Genomic DNA, 16,043 nt, shown 5'->3' on the forward strand with positions numbered 1-16,043 from the left:
TTCATTCTCTGAGGAAATTGAAAGCTCTAGATGTGGAAACACAGGAACCGCTAGAGGAAAACAAAGGCTAAAATCTATACTCTGAATGATGAGTCCTACGGTCCTCTATCTCCAGTTCCCGAGGCCGGTGGCCACGTGGTTAGCTTATGATGGTGTCATCTTAGAGTCAAGCCCTCCAGGCAGCAAGGCTGTCCTCACACAAGGAACTTCTGGTCAGGTTCTTAGTGCTTCCCTCTTAATCTTGAACAGATCTTAGAATCACAGACATTTCAAGAACATCTTCAGTATAAACAACAGAAATCAAATGAACATATAGAAAATAGGAACTCAGAAGGAAATTAAAGCATCAATACAAATTACCTCAGAGAGAAAAGATTTTTCATTCATGAGCCAAGTATAAATCACTATTTCTAATTAATAAGTTCTACTGAAAAATAGAAACAAAATCTCGGATATCAAAATTGTTTGATATCTTAAAAACTGAACTGAAAGACAGCTGATAATGTAAGTGAGGTGAATCCCTTTCAAGCGTGCATATTTGAGGGCCCACGGTATCCTTCTGTCTGCCTGCTAACATTAGCATACTCTAGTCTGGTGAACAAAAAAGACAGCGATGAAAAATATGACTGAAAGCACGAGAATATACAGGAAGTCCAACATCCATCTAACTGGAGGACCTTAAGAAAGAAAACAGAATGTGGAAGAAATGAAACTAAGATATTTAGTTCTCAGAATAGATGATATGAAAGATAAATTTTCAGACTGAAAGGGCCCAATAATTTGCATATTGAAATTTCACAAAAGATAAAAACAGTGAAACAAAAAACACTGCCATATCAAAGGACATTTGTGAATAATGAGAATAAAGAGCATTCATAAATAAAATACATAAATCTAGGTGACAAGCATCTGAGTTCACCATGTACTTTTCTCAGTTTCTCTGTTTGAAATTTTTTCAAAATAAAATTTAAAACATTGCAAAGGGAATTCAACTTCTTTGCTACCAATAAAACATTAAGTAATTTTGAATGTGGTAGAGCAAGCAAAAATATTTGTATACTGATAATAGGAAAAGATTAATACATTTTAATATTTCAAATGGTTTTATTGAGATATAATTCATATTATCTACTCATTTAAAGTAGAAAATGATTTACATTTTCTATATACATATACACCACGTTAATTTTTTTTAAAACTGTAGTAAAATACATGTAACATGAAAATTTCCATTTTAACCATCTGTAAGTGTACAATTCAGTGGCATTAATCACAATCACATTCATGTTATTATGTGAAAACTCCAGGACCTAACTCTATCTCTGCCAGCAGATGGTTGAATACGAACTGTCCTATCTCTAAATCTGGCTACTTGCACTCCCAAGAAGCTTTTCTACTCAGGGTTACCCAAGGTCCCCCATCAACCTCATCCATGTCACTGGTGGACACTCATCAGTATCTGTGTGTGACAGCAGCATCTGCCAGGCAGAACTGTGTGGGACAGGAAATGTACACAAGCACATGGGACAGGCCTCGGGAGAGTGAACAGGATTCCTGGAGTCTGAATGTAATCAGGACTCTGAAGCCAAAATGTCCACACCAGGTGGTAGGCTGCTCTCACAACCAAGAAAGGCTCCCTTCTGAATGTTGACTTTCTCTTTTCATGGCATAAGGCTTTGACATTAAGCTATAGTCTCAGGGAGGCCCCTGGATTGCATATTTTGTACCCTACCCTGGATTACATTCCAGGAAGCCTTTGAGATTTCCCACCCCCCAAATCTTACGCTTCACATCTTTCTGACTTTTATGGAGACTGAAGTCTGTGCTTAGGTCACAATTCCTAAAATCCACACTCCCTCCGCCATCACCACGCCATCCCACTCATGTATTCCACTGAACACAACGTTCTTAGGCTTGAAAACACCATTTTAAATGGAAAGAAATTTTAAAAATATATTTTTAAAGAAGCATAAAGAAGATATGAATAATGTTGAAGCATTCAAGATTTCCTGAGAACTGACAGACACTGTTCTTTACAAGTATTATCTCATCTGAGTCTCAAAACACCACCCCAGACAGACTTACTTATTACTTTTAATTTCACAGATAAAACCATAAGATCAGGAAGAGTAAATACTGTCTAATCATTTGCTTTATCAGTGAAAGATAGATGGAGACAGATCGAATGGAGGGAGAGAGACGAGGAGGGTGGTTGACACTCAAGGTTCCATAGCCCGCAGGTGATCGTCAAATCTGGGCTAAGAAGCAAGCACCTACCCAAACACTATGATTTCAGATGGTACCTGGAATAACAACACACCAAATATATAACACTGACACAAAGTGAGCACATAAATTAAAAAAGGTAAATACACTTCTAACACAGAAGGAAAAACTATTAAAACTCCAACAAAATGGGGTCTGTTCTTGGAGAGGAGGGGAAATGCCAACACACTTGAATGCCTTTATGACATCAAAAAGAGGGAAAAATTCCCTGAGCGATGCAAAGTTGGTTTCTGCAAGCAAATTCCTTGGCATTTAAACTGAAGCACCCCCTGAAAGGCATCATGACTCTGATTTCAAGGCACTGCCAGGGAGAAGGAACCACAGTCTCTGGCAAGACAACAGATCGGGTCTCATCTCTTATGCCAGCTTCGTGCCAGCTATGCTCGGGAAGTGGATGGTTACAGAAGGGGGAGGCAGGGAGGAAAGAGTGGGTGGGTGGGAAGCTGACAGTGACTTGTCTTGGGGTTCAATTTTTCCACACTATTCACTTGCACACCAAATAGAGCCTGAAAACCAGAGAGACGAAAAGCAGCACACTGGGGAAGCAGCACATCGAGGACACAGGAAGGCCTAAAACCCGGCACACACCCCCTCAAAGGACAGACGCTGAGATGACTATGGAGGTGACACAAAAGCTACTGAACACGTTTACTAGATCCAGGAGAGGGGCTCTGCTGTAGGCTCCGCCACCAGGGCAGAGGGGTGACTTCAGAAGAGAGTCAGCACCCTCAGACCCAGTCTTGGAATTGGAAGTCCTTCATTGGGGTTCAGGATCTTTCACTGATCACCTGTTGAGACCTGGGCAAAGTACCTAACCTTTCTTGCACCTCAGTTTCCATATCTATAAAATCACATTAATAATACTGTTTTTAAAGGTACATAGTATTAGTTAACATAACAATTAATTATTAACATTTCTTAGTTATTATCTCTTAACAATCTTAAGGTTCATGCAAGTACATAGGGAACATATGTAAAGTCTAGGTATAGACAAGCCTTCTAGAAGCGGCAGCCAACAGTGGATGCTGTGGGAGGACAATGACCTCAGGGCTTACCCTTTACTAGGATATGTCGAGGTGGGTCTCAAAGTGGGGTGGGAGTAGCCAGGGCAACTCTGAGTCCCTCCAGCATGAGGAATCCTAATGAAATCTTATCTGTCTTTACCTTATCGGCCTTAGCGTCCTGATTTACCTGGAACTTCTACTTCTACTACTTCCTCTCCAACACACTGTTTTTATTTTTACCACGTCCTCTTTTCCTTCCTATTCTTTGCATTTTAACGATCTTGAAAGTTCCATAAAAGCAGGTGACATAACTGTTCTAACACCTAATACCTAGCACAGTGCCTAGTGCTACTCAATAAAACTTGTTTTAAAATGACTAAGGCAGATTTAAATGACATGTGTCATGTTCTTTCTGTCATCTTCTGTACATTCAGTTGAGTGGCATCATGACTTCTGAGATGATTTAATTCACCTTGCAAGGACTTACCAAGTAGTTTATTTATTTATTTTTAAAGATTTATTTTATTTACACAAGAACCGGGGTACAAGCCAGATGCGCGGGAGGGTGAGAGGATCCACCAGAGACAGAGCGGGGAACAGAACAGGCAGAACGCCAAAATACACTGCTGAAGGGAGCAGCGGGCGAGACAGGAGAGGTCTGCCCCACCATGTGGGTTGTTCTGCGGCCATCGGGGATCGAACCGGCACTGCAGGGGCTGCGGACAGCTTCATAGCGCTGTGCTCAATCACCTTCACCACCAGGGAGGCCCCCAAGTACTTTATTGTACTAAGTATTCTGAAGACATGTAGTATTAGGAGGGTTAATAAAGGGTTTGAATCTGGGTCCTGCCATTTATTCCTTTTGTGATGTATTAGCTTCCTCCTTAGTAAGTGGGGATCATGCATATCTGCCTCTTAGGATGATGATGATTAAATAAGATTATGCACAGAATCCTTTAGCAGATGGCTCCCAACACAGAACTCTTGGAAGGATAATTTAAAAAAAAACTTCCATCCTTTCCCAAATTGTGTTCTTCTTGCTTGCTAAAGCCCCCAGATTAGCAAGTCAGCAGTCATTTCTATACTGGTATTATTTCTGATACTCGTTCAGTCAATAGTTCTTGAGCTTATACTATAAGCTTAGAATAGTGTTCAAGACACAAAGATGAATTCCTTTCCCCTGAAAAGATTCACAACCTGGTGGGGAAGACAGCCAGGTAAAAAGGTTAGTAACATTGCAATACAGCAAGTACTAGAATAAGGCATGAAAGTTTGGTGGTGACATAAAAGGCCACAGAAAGGGTCACCTCTATCTCCCTGGAGGAGACTAAGAGGGCACCCCTGGGGGGACTCAAGGATCAGCTGGAGGGTGCTGACTAAGAAGCACAGTGGCAACTGAACAAGTGCAGAGACAGGCGCACAGGACAGGGAAAGACTCCGGCGCTGGGGAAGGAAGGAGCAAGAGTGGGCCTGAGAGAGCTCAGTGCGGGCAGGCTGAATCGACCTCATGCCCCATGGTCAGGAGTTTTTTTTTTTGTTGTTGCAGTTTTTGTTTTAAAGTCCTATGATTTGCTTTCCACTCATTTCTCTTGAAATTTTCTTTTCCTGATTAATTTCCATAATACCTGCATGTTCTGCTTCAAAAGATCAGAACTAGGCAATGTCAGGCATCTGTGTCCGTCGCGCTTTCTCTCCTCAAACATAACCCCGTGTGCCTCTGGAGCACAGTGACAGTGTGGAGAAGGGTAGCTTTAATTGGGGTGTATGCTTCCACTGCACTGGGGGAAGGTCACCAAAGTAACCCCCAGAGAAAAAAGCTTACTGGAGAAGGACATTTCAAAAGTGGCATTTAGTCACCTCTGAAATACCTTTAAGAGCTGACCCCCTGCTGGCTGACCGAAGAGAGTGTCTACAGTCTGGGACCTCTTGACCCCACTTTCTGCAGGAAATCAAGCAAATTTAAACCTCCATAATTTACTCAGGACTCTGACTTCTGCCGGAGAAAAGGCAAACAATGCTGGCAATTAACTCTGGTGCCTGATTAAATCTCCATCACGGCAAGAACGCAGGCGCCCACAATGGAGACCCGTGAGCAGCGAAGCCCACGTGCCACGGCTGCACCCTTGGCGCCTGGTGGGGGGATGAGGCTCCCACACACACTCGGTGGAGCTGTCCACTCAGAGATGGGAGGAGACAGCAGGAGGAGAGGAGCATGTTGTCCTGACAGGCTGGCGTTCAGTCAAAATACCTTGCTCATGTCTCACCTATCTCCCAGCACTTTACTTCTGACTCCCTCAACCAATTATAGACGCCTCAGTAAGAAATACAGGTTGTTAAGCTGCAATCACAGAAAAGTAATCCACGACAGCCACAGCAACTGGCAGGTCACAGTGTCAGCTTTAGAAAAGTCCTTTCATGCAGGCTTACTCGAGAAAGCTCCCTCAAAGCTGTGAGCTGACAAACTAGCAAGAGGGAGTTTGGGTTCAGTTTTCAAGAGGTCCTGAAAGAAAGGCTGTGGGCGACTGGGCGACAAGTACAGGTCAAAGGGGCTTTCTCCAAGAAGGAGTTAGGCTCGCTGCTAGGTGTGCCTATGGAAATCCCCCAAAGGCAACTGTCAGACTGTCAGGGGCTCCAGCACGACTTTTTCCTTTCTTCAAGTTGAACGCCCTATGTGAACCTGACAACACCATTCTAGCCAAGGTTACCTACCAAATAGAAAGTGGAGGAAGGTGGTGAGCAAACAGCCTTTGCTCACCACCCTGAAATGCTCTTGCTGAAACCATCTGAGGATTATAAAACCAAAAGTGGGGAAAACCACATTCCATTACCAACTAAAGGACTCTTTCAACCTAAATCAACCAAACCAGACAGGAGGACTCAAGTTCAATGTAGGATGACTTAAAATTTAATTCCTATGACTCACCATATCAGAGATTCCCGACCACCCTTCAAATCAGAGATTGTTTCTGTCACTCTGTTTAACTTCATGTGACAAGAAGAGAACTAAGCAGATATTTGAGTCAACCCATATTTGATTGAAAAAAAAAAACATTCTGGGGCCTCCTTGGTGGCACTAGGGGTTAAGCTCCACACTATGAAGCAATCCGCAGCCACTGCAGCATGAGTTCGATCCCCGGTCAGGGAGAAACACACATGGTGCAGCAAACCTCTCCTGCCTCGCCCGCTGCTCCTCTCAGCAGTGTATTTCAGTCAGTCTGCCTGTTCTGCTCCTAACTCTGTCTCTGGTGAGTCCTCTCACCCCCCCACCTCTGGCCTGTACCCTAGTTCTTTTATGCATGAATAATTTTTAAAAAAATAAATAAATAAAATTAAAAAAAGACATTCTGGCTGAGCAGCAAAGTGAGAAGTCAGAAAGAAGGAAAAGAGAAGAGGACAGGCCTGCTAGACAGAAGCTCCAGAGCCCTGGTAATGAGTAGCTGTACCTCTCCCTACCTTGATAGAAAGGGCCGTTTTCTCGGTTGTTTTGAAGTTATCAACTCTTACCTCAATGTGGTTTCAATTATGAATTACCAGACTAAAAGGAGGGAAAAAGCTTTGATTTATTCTTTTTTGCTCCAATTATGCATGATGTGTTTCCACTGAAGACTTTGAAAAGTATTTCATCATGCCTCTCATCCTGAAGTGGTCAAAGGCCAAAACCAAAAGGAGTTAACTCTTTCACTTCCCCTCTAACAGTGAGGACTCCCTATCAAACAGACTCCCTACTAATGGATCTAGGGCAAGGTCTCTGGAGCTAACAGAGCAAGGAAAGGGTTAAGGTTTCACATCACATTACTAATGTGCATAAGGGCGGTGTCCCCTGCCCAAACGGTGAGATGATATTTATGTTAATGGTTACTGGGAGATTTGAAAGGGGCAATCAGCACAGCAGCCCACGCTGCCTTAACCATTAAACCCCACCAGCCCCTCTCCCAGCACCGCATTCGACCCAGCCCTTGCTGGCCCTGGAAACCAGAGGAGCATAGACACTAGAGGATGTCTCCAAGCAGGGTCTCTTGGATCGAGAGAAAAGATTTGGGAACAAGCCTGAAATCTACTTACTGCATTATGTTTTAAAATCATTTCACCCAGAAAAACAAAAACAAAAACATGAAGCAGAATTAAGCAGAAACATGAAAGATGAAAGAAATGAAAGGCTAGACATTTCCCAAATGTTGCAGGCTCAAGAAAGAGAGAGTGAATTCTCAGCTTAGAATCCCTATGAGATTTGCTCATGAATAAGCTTTCTCCATGGTGGGTGTGAGAGCAGCAGGCACCGCAACCCTGACAGCCCGAGGAGCTGTGTCCCAGACACGAAGTCTGGGTCACATTCCCAGGCCAAACAGCCACTGTTCATCCATCCTTTTCTTCGAGATGCTTGTAAGACCTTCTCCTTTTCCATTGTATACTGGAGTGTCATTCTGACTGTCCTGTTTGTGGTTGGTCCTCTTGGATCTGAGGCCTGGTGTCAAAAATTCTAGAAAATTCTGAACTGTTCTCTTCCTAAAAGGCCCCTGTCTGTGATTCCCTCGTCTCTATCAGGAGCTCGGGTTAGATCTGTGCTGGGACTTGGCACTTCACAATACCTTTATATTTCTATCTCTTTGGGGCTCATTATCTAACAATTTTGCAGGTCTGCCTCTTCTCACTCATGATTGCTTTATTTCTTTGATGTTTTGTAGTTTTTGATTATGAGCTGCTCATTTTTCTTAGACACTTCTTTTGGGGCTAAGAATTATTTGAGACCTGGATGAAGATGATTTCCTCAAGAGATTATATATCAACTTCCGCTAGTCCCTAGCAACTCAGGGCCACTTTCAAAGAAGTTCTCCTTCTCAGCTTTGTTTGGACCACATTTCAGTATGAATTTGGACATCATGCAAAGGTGCCTTATTCTCTACACCCACAAAAGTAGCTTACTTTTCCTTACTGACTCACAAAGATGCAGCTTTTTAGCTTGGTAACAACACACATGAAGTGGCCTGCACAGGCCACAGGCTTTCAATTCTGCTCCCTTGTTTCCTATACCGTACAATTATTGGGTAGAAGCTCAAGGTCCTCAAACCACAGCAAAGACGGCGTTGGCTCCCACTCATCTCCCAGGATACCTAGTTCTACTTTGTTTAGAGAGTCAAGTCGTCAGCCTAGAACTGCCTTACAACACTTAGCTATTTCAATTGTCCAGTTAGGAAAGTCATTTTGTAAAGCCAGCCAGAGACAGATGTCAATCTAATTATGTGCTGTCGGGTTTCCTATTTAATTTGGGGGTCAAGTTTGTGTGCATGATAAAAATAATGATGATGAAAATATAGCAGTGTATTATAACAGATGGAGTGAGGGGTTGAGAATCTCTGCACCAGACAAATAATTACACTTACCTGCATTTCCTCATTTGTAAAATAGGGGAGGAGGGTTTTAAAGAAGCCTTGCTTTCTTCATCTGTAACAATGAGAGCTAACAGGATGTTACTCTTGGGATTGTAAAGATTAAACAACAGAAAACACGTAACAGAGACTACCTGGGTACAAAAACACCCTCCTGCAAATTTCAGGTTTTCTCCTCCAGAGTCCTATCCATTCTAAGATTTATACACTTTAATTTTTATACACTATCCACTTACAAAATGCTTCCCCATATATTATTTCATTAATATTTCATAAAAATCCTGTGAATAAGTACTATTCCCAATCTATAGTCAAGGATAACAAAGAGATAAAGGATGCGGTCAAGCTAATAATCTCAAAGGTTTGATCTCCAAATGTCTTTTCCAATGGTTTTGATTAGTAATTGGTAACCATTCACCCACTGCTGCACTATTCCTCTGAAGCTCGTGTTATCCTAAACCCAGTTCCTACAGATGAGCACATCGTTGCAAAGACAGATTTGGTAAGTCACCCCAAGTTACTCAATCATTACCAGGAAAGAGGGATTTAGACTTGCAGTTTGGGAATTTCTGAACTATAGTTGCTTTACTGAAGGCTTCCAGGTTAAACGCATCCGAATGCCTCTCTGAAGATTCCAGTAATATGAGTTTTAACTACTTAAATTTTTACTTTACATAACACTGAAATTCACATCTGGCTAAATGCCCATCCTTCTTCTCTGAAGCCAAACTACTGTCAAGAAGAGCAGGAGGGTTGCCACTGATTGCTTTTCAGGTAGTAAAGGAAAAAGTTGACATTTCATCCTCCTCTTTTTGGAAAGGAAGTGAATCTTTTATGAGATCCCTAGTCTGGATGTGGCTTCCATCAGTGGGATGGACAGAAGCCAGTAAAATGGCTCAATGTAAGCCATGTTAAAAGAATCTGGAATGAGGAAAAAGCAGGTTCCATATGCTGATGCTTTCAATAATTCATGAGTTGTATCAGCCTGCAAGTAATAAACTGCACTAAATACATCTATGGCAAAATGGCTTCAGATACTGTCTACATAATCAAATGCGTGAATATGACAAAGGAGGGGCAAAAATAACACATCACTGATTTTACTGGTGCAGAATTTGACATATTAAGAATAACAGCTCAACTGTTTGATAGAACATGGTCTTCAAACACAATCATTATCCCTAGATAGTACTGAAAACACTTAAAAGAAACACTTCAACAAAAGGCATTAAGAACTTATTTGATTCAAACAAATAAGGCAGACCTATAATCCAAATATAAAGTGCTCAAGAATATAAATGGTTACGTACACTACTTCTCATGAGACAGAAAACAAATTTACAACTTCAACTGACTAGCCCATACTTGAAATACTCTGACAGTTTGGAAGAGGCTGGTCCCCTTGTCTGGGCAGGAGAAGGTCAGCTGCCGCCCATGGACTCCACTGAAGAGGTCAGTGATGTGCAGAGAGAAGGTCCCCGCCTCAGGACATGGGGACTCTTGGGAATGAGTGGCAGCCAAGCTCAAAACACCAACACAGTTATTAATCAAGAAAACCAAAGTTTTATACACTTTTGAGCTGACAGGCATGTCAAGCCACCATTAAAGTTGACACAAAGTGGAAACAACAACTTCTATAATGTGACCATTCCTTAGTTCTTAATTTCTCTGGAATTTCAATAAGGCATGTTTTGTCTACTGCTTTATCTCTGCTTCTTTCCTCCCCTTCCACTCCCCCCCGCCCCCAACACACACGAGGGCACCAACCCACAAGAACAAAAAGAATAGGCAAGAGACAACCATAGATAAGAATCCCACACATTTGGGGAAGGGAAACAGATAGCGTTTTCCTTTTCAAAACCCTCTTGCTATGTAACACACAGAAACGAAGGATAAAATTTAACAAAAACCCTTTTAAATATACAGCTGAGCTCACAGGAAAGCAGAGCCCAGGGACCAAAAATGAAGGGAAAACCCTAAAGGAGAGCCCCGAGCACAGAGCCGGTTGGCACTGACGTACCTTGGGGAGGCAGAGCTTGTTGATGGGCTTGGCAACCAGGGGGTTGGGTTCATGTCCACTAGACAAGGCTATGGCTTAGGACCCAGTGAGGGAGCTAGAGATGATCTAGATTTACACGGACAACCAGAATCTTTAAAGGCCTGCACAATTGGAGAAAAGGTGGTCTAGAAAGTCTCCTAGAACAGGGGGGCAGCAAAAACATCTATCTATTTCAGGCTGGGGTGCTTCTACTAGAGGCTAGCCCTCTGCAAGCCTGTGCAGCATGGAATTGCAACTGAGAAATGAATGTTAAAAGGTGATTTAGCAGGGCCTCCCTGGTGGCGCAGCAGGTTGAGTGCAGCACCGTTAAGCTATCCACAGCCTCCACAGCATGAGCTCAATTCCCGGCCGGCTAGGGAGAAACCCACATGGCAAAGCAGACCTCTCCTGTCTCTCCCGCTGCTCCCCTCAGCAGTGTATTTCAGTCAGTCTGCCTGTTCTGTTCCCCACTCTGTCTCTGGTGAATCCTCTCACCCTCCCACGACTCTGGCCTGTACCCCGGTTCTTGTATAAATAAAAATAAATCTTAAAAAAAAAAAAAAAAAGGTGATTTAGCTCTGCGACACCTCTGGAATACCTGGCAGAGCAAAACAAGAACAGGCTCTCTGGAGAAAGATGCCCTTACCCAGGTACCAAGGTTTTCTCAGACAACCTTTGTAAAGGTGAATGTCCATCCAGAGTTAGGACACAGTTAAAGAAAGAGTGCCACACACAGTTGGCAAACCTGGGATCAGACCTGAAATTTTAAAATGGGTTAACTGGAGAATATAAAGTAAATGTCTGCAATAATTGAAGATAGAAAAGAATGAGCTGAAAACATGAAAAAAAAAAATAAAAGACCAGGTAGAGAGATTTGAAAAATAATTACACAGAATGTCTAGAAATTTAAATTTCAGTGGATGGGTAAAAACCAGATAGGTCACAGCTTAAGAAAACAGAAAAACTGATGTGGGGCGGGGGGGAAACAACTAACCAACATGCTAAAAAGACAAAAATATGGAAAATGTGTGGGGAAAAAGTCTTAGAGACATAATGACAGAATGAAAGAGGTCTGACATACAGACAGGATTATCTGGATTCCTATGTAGGATATAGGGTTCCAAGGAGGAGAGATTAGTGAGAATGGCAGATATGTAATATTCAAAGAGAAAATGACTGAGAATTTCCCAAAACTGATTAAAGACATGAACCCCCAGGTTAGAGAAGAAAAATAACTCTTAAGAGCAGATAGAGAATGGGAATTAGAAAATCACCATTTGGCAACCATTATAACAATTGATTCAAGCAAGTGGATGCTAAAACTTCAGGGTGAAGGCTTGAGGAGTAACAGGATATTTATACAGTCTCAAAATATTTCCCCAGAAGACACATTAAAAGAACAACAGTAATTTTGCATTGGAGAAACCCAGCAGAGACCTGTGATTGAAGTTATCATCACCAGTAACAGGATAAATTGACATCACGTGTCCTCCAATATGATACACCGAGACACATAACTTTTGTGATTTCTGTCAAAAATGCATAATGTGAATATCAATAATTTAAAATTAAGTGCCTAGCTTGATGCAAAAATATCAGACAAATCCAAATCAAGGTACATTGAACAAAACAAGTGACAGTCTTTTCAAAAATATTGGTGTCATGCAAGACAAAGACAGAAGTTGGTCTAGACTAAAGGAAGTTAAAGAGACGTGACACCTAAATGCAACACATGGCCTGAGATTTTCTTTTGTCCTAACAGACATTATTAGAATATTTGACAAAATCATTGCATCAATGTTTATTTACAGATGATTCTGACAACAGTACTATGACTCTATCCAAGTATTTAGCGGTAAAGGTGCATCACATCTGCAGCTTTCAAATGGCATAGGAAAAAAATAAATGAATGTGCGTTTAAGTATATGCACACACACATACACACACACAGAAGAGTAACATGGTAAATATTAACAGTTGAGGAATATGAGTGAAGAGTGTCAGAAACTATTGCTTTCTGGAACTTTAAGGCTCAAATTGTGTCAAAATAAGAGTTAAAAAAAATAGAGAACTTTAGATCTGCTTAGGAAAGCAAGCAAGCAAACAAAAGGCAGACAGAGGAACATAAATTATCGAGCAAAGTGAAAAAAGCTAAACCTTCCAAAGATGACAATAAACAGACTCAGAAACGAGGTACTAGGTGTCCAAGGAGGGGCTCTGAAAACAGGAACATGGAGCAGTTACTTCCAAGCTTCTTTAACCTGACACGCACAGGCAGGTAACACATTCTCCTCTGCAGAGCCTCCTTTCCCTTCACCACCTCAGCAGAGGGAGGTTTACTCTCTGGAGAAAATGAGTTAGACAGAGTCCACATTCAGAGACACAAAGCACCATATCAAATACAGCGGTTTAAGTAAGTCTATAAAGTGAAGGGTGGGAACCCATTTTGTTCCCCATTCAGGTCCCAAAATGTTTGCTGCCCACCCAAGAGAAAGAAAGATTATTCTCTGGATGCATGAGCCAAACCAACAGAAATAACCCATAAATAACAACATTTGGGCACATGACTAGGTCCCTTTCCTCTTAAGCTAGGCAAAGTCCATCTGTCAACAAGCTTTATCCACGGACAGAGAACGGCCAGTCACCTTTCAGTGTCTCACCCTTACAAAGAACAGACCACCAGAAATCATCAAGTATTTGAAAGAGGTTTCTGATATGAAACAAAGAAAGGAACTAAAAATGGACTTCAAAGGAAGCAAACAATACAAAGAACTAAAGAGAAATGAAGACAAAATACTGTATCTTTAGAAAAATACTGCATCCTTAAACAACAATAAGCTTACAAAACATTAATTCAAAATCAAGAAAATTTAAAAATAAACAAGTTTAGAAGATTGCGAACATATCTAGGAAACTTAAACATACACCACTAAACCAAGAAGATATTAAATAGGAGAGAAGAGACAAAAAACCAAGAAACAATCTAGTATGTTCATCATCTAGGCAACCAAAGGTCCCTGAGGAGAGAGAGAAAAAAGGGAAGAAAACAAAGATTAAAAAAAAATTTTTTTCAGACCTGAATATGAATTTCCAGTTTTTTAATGGTGCACATCAGTAACCAGTGAATAAAAAACCATTCAGAACAAGGCAAGGCACAGACCATCATAAAATTTCTGAATACAGAATTTCCCGGGCCAAGGACCAGGAATCAGAATGACATCTCATTCTGAGGTTAAAATGGGAAGTTTGGAAGACAATGGAACAATGTTTTCAACATTCTGAAGAAAGTCACCTCAACCAGAACTCTACACTAGCCCAACTATGAATCAAACATAAAACAGAATAAATATTCTTTCAGACATACAAGTGGACAGCAAATTTTATCTCAATAGTTCCTTTCCTGGGAAGCAACTGGACAAAATAAACTCAAAAAAAAGGAAGATGTTAGAACTTGGAGACAAAGAATTCAACAAAGGGAGAAAAAGGCAATTTGCAAAATAGGATGAACTGAGATGTGGGATGACCACAGTACAAGGAGACACACAGAGCATCAGTCCAGACCGGAGCTGCAGCTGGAGGGCGACAGAAGGGAGAGGGCAGGCAGGAGGGAGGCAAGTCCCAGAGTTTACTTGTATTTGACCATTTTACTCTTTTGTTAGAGAATTTAGTAAAAATTAGTGACAGGTACATGGAAAATGGAGAGGGAAAAAAAGATGATGCTATTAACTCCTGGAAATCTTTTTAATTTCCACAACTTTTTATTGTTTAAGAACAGAAATAAAGTTTGCTACTTAGTTTAATTGAAAACTACTTTATGCTCCTAATAATGCATAAAATAAATGCTGCTTTAATGAAGACTGAAAATATAGCCTTATTGGTAACATAGGAGAAGAGAGATGTAGAAAAGAAGAGAAAAGGAGAAAAATCAACTCAAAGGAAGTAAAAAGATAATGTTTATGAATGAGAAAAAAAATCACAAAATAACATTTAATATGAGTATTTTCTGGGCAAATAGAGAAATATCAGAAGGATGCTGAAAAGGGTTGAGAGCAGTTGCCTCTTGGGAATAGGTCTTAATTTTTGTTATATCCTTTCTTTTATTATAAAAAATTTTAAGCCATATGTGTTAATCTGTACTATTTTTTATACAAAATTAAGATGTACAGCTGATATAAAAAAAGAGAACCAAAAATCAAGAATCAACCTCCAGTTGGAAAAATGAGGAAATTTTTCTACTCTGCACCTATAATGACCCATTTACTAGAAAATTATACTTAAATATTAATTGGGAGGCATGTAACTAAAATACCAGAAATGGAATCAAAACTTGTTATCCTGATGTTGTAACAAGATCCCACCACTGTATTTTCCTGGGACCTTCTGCTACTGAGTCATTGAAGCAAACCTCAGGGAGATTGAAAGTGGCCCCTGAAACCAGGGGAAGGGAACTGGAGGCACTAATAAATGACAGGTGGGGTACACAGGATGACTTTGCCAAAACATTCAACACGGCCTCGATCTGCTGCCAGATCAAACTTCTGCAGACTCTGAAAACCCATCCTACTCACTGCCTCCCTTCAGCTGTGTGATGAAAGGAGGCGGCAGGTTTTGATTCATAAAAGCTGAAGCCGTGAGAGTGGACTGTAGGCGAGGCAGGGAGGACTGTGCCCAGGAAACAAGGTGTGCAGACGCCCCAGCGCCTCCACTGGGGGGCCGCACAGATGTGCGTGAACAGGCACGGGGTCTGTCTCTAGGCAGGGTCTGGGGTGCTCAAAGGAAATAACCTGATCCACCCGCTGCCTCAGCCACATCCCTGAGCTCATCTTTCCATATTCCCTGCACATCCTCCCCATGGGGACCTACTCATACCCCTTTCTATGTGACCATCAGTCTCCCCAAACTCTTTGGTTCTTCTTGTACCTCTTCAACCACAGATCTAACTCAGCTTTCCTCATTCCCTGGCTGCCAGTGAGCCTAGATGTCCCAGCTCGATTCCATAGGAGCAACTCTAGGTACACTGCAATTCCAAGGCAGAGTCTGCTCAGGGGAAGGTCTGGGATTTAGGGCAGGGCAGCAGATCGCTCGCACAAGTGTGACCTACAAGTGATGTCTCCGAAAACAAGACTTTCAAAAGCTTGAACTTACTTAAATTGAAGCTGAAATGTCTAAGTTCCACACATACTTCAGTCTCCTATCTAGGCAGTGGGAGCATGAAGGGAGAATAAGCCAAGAAGGCCTCCTGGGGGGCAGGGGAGACCTTCAAATTCCAGAGAAACATTCCACAACCTGGAAGTTAAAGGGCACAGTGTTGAGCCAGACTGTTAACCTGGT

At 41.6% G+C, this 16,043-nt stretch overlaps 1 protein-coding gene across 1 annotated transcript in view; it reads right to left on the reverse strand.

Moving 5' to 3' along the window:
- The window catches only part of EXT2 (exostosin glycosyltransferase 2), a gene marked incomplete at its 3' end in the record, with an annotated part of 111,147 nt that overhangs the window by 41,402 nt on the left and 53,702 nt on the right, over window positions 1-16,043 (reverse strand). The gene's annotated exons all lie outside the window — the stretch shown is intronic.

Source organism: Talpa europaea (genome assembly GCF_964194135.1).
Source record: "Talpa europaea genome assembly, chromosome: 1".
Taxonomy (NCBI): domain Eukaryota; kingdom Metazoa; phylum Chordata; class Mammalia; order Eulipotyphla; family Talpidae; genus Talpa; species Talpa europaea.